This window comes from Phoca vitulina, unplaced genomic scaffold, assembly GCF_004348235.1.
Source record: "Phoca vitulina isolate PV1807 unplaced genomic scaffold, GSC_HSeal_1.0 scaffold22, whole genome shotgun sequence".
Lineage (NCBI taxonomy): Eukaryota > Metazoa > Chordata > Mammalia > Carnivora > Phocidae > Phoca > Phoca vitulina.
In genome coordinates, this window is record NW_022589725.1 from 44,462,237 (window position 1) to 44,463,973 (window position 1,737).

General features: G+C 39.4%; 1 pseudogene; it reads left to right on the top strand.

The window, feature by feature from the left end:
• Positions 1–810: 810 nt before the first annotated feature.
• Positions 811–1,298, top strand: LOC116641887 (annotated as a pseudogene).
• The last annotated feature ends 439 nt before the right edge of the window (positions 1,299–1,737 follow it).

The following is a 1,737-nucleotide window of genomic DNA, read 5'->3' on the forward strand; positions in this document are numbered from 1 at the left end:
CACTCCTATGGTAACAAAGCCCTCAAGTTTAATGAACCATCACAATGACAACTGGTTACGTGGTCTTAATTTTACCCTCTAGAAACATTCTCAGTGAGGAATTAGTCTCACTATATAAATATTTTCTCGATCCCAAAATTAGCCCTAAATTTCAGGTTAAATCGGCTTTTCCTCTTTATGGCAGAATTGACAAGTTTGGGTGACCTGTACTTTGTAATTTCCAAAGCAGGTGTCCTACTTTATATAAAATATAAGCTGTAGAGTCTCAGTTTGTCTTTGTTTCATATAGAGATTAGTTTTTTTTTTTTTTTTTAAGTGTTATTAAGTCATAATACAAATTCAGGACCTGGAATTGTTGATACTTTGTTTCAAGAGAAACAATGCTTCTTGAAGCTATTTACTGAAAGGTGAGAGGGTGAGGGAACAGAGAAGCTGTCTGAGTGCTGTTGGTGTGCCTGCCATAAAGGGCCCCTCACTTTGCACCTGCTCTTCTATACTGACTAGGTTTAGCTTTATTGTAGCCATTTTAACCTTGGTCTTGTATTCTCTTATATTCTTGTTTCTTCCATCAAATTGCTCTTGTCCTGAGAATTTTCCTACCTTACTTAATTCTATAGCCCTAGCGTATGGACAGTACTTGTCACACAATAGGTACTTAATTATTGCTTGTTACATGAATGCTTAATAAATATCAAACCTAAGCTGCCATCTTGCGTCCCCGTGCGTGTGCACCTAATCTCAGCTGGTCTGCCCGAGACCCCTGAGCGCCAACCCTATTCCCCTGCGCGGTCCCATTTCCGTTCCAACAAGATGAAAGAAACTATCATGAACCAGGAGAAACTCGCCAAACTGCAAGCACAAGTGTGCATTGGTGGGAAAGGAACTGCTCGCCGAAAGAAGGTGGTTCATAGAACGGCTACAGCAGATGATAAAAAACTTCAGTTCTCCTTAAAGAAGTTAGGGGTAAGCAATATCTCTGGTACTGAAGAAGTGAATATGTTCACAAACCAAGGAACAGTGATCCACTTTAACAACCCGAAGTTCAGGCGTCGCTGGCCGCGAACACTTTCACCATTCAGGCCATGCTGAGACAAAACAGCGGACAGAAATGCTACCCAGTATCTTAAACCAACTCGGTGCAGGCAGTCTGACTAGTTTAAGAAGACTGGCTGAAGCTCTGCCCAAACAATCTGTGGATGGAAAAGCACCACTTGCTACCGGAGAGGATGATGATGATGAAGTTCCAGATCTTGTGGAGAATTTTGATGAAGCTTCCAAGAATGAAGCAAACTGAATTGAGTCAACTTCTGAAGAACATAAAACTTGAAGAAGTTACTGGGAGCTGCTATTTTATATTATGACTGCTTTTTAAAATTTTGTTCGTGGATCTGATAAAATCTAGATCTCTGATATTTTTAAGCCCACGCCCCTTGGACACTGCAGCTCTTTTCAGTTTTTGCTTATATACAATTCATTCTTTGCAGCTAATTAAGTTGAAGAAGCCTGGGAATAAAGTTTGAAACAAGGTTAATAAAGTTCTTTGCCTAGGAAATAAATAAATAAATAAATAAATAAATAAATAAATATCAAAACTAAGTTTACAGAACCACTAAACCAGCTGTGAAAAAAATCTTAGCTAGTCTGCACTGACTAATGAGGAATGTAGTTGCTTCCCTAATAAATACATTACTCCAGTAGCAGACTCGGGACCAGAACTTGGATCACTGCAACCTGGCT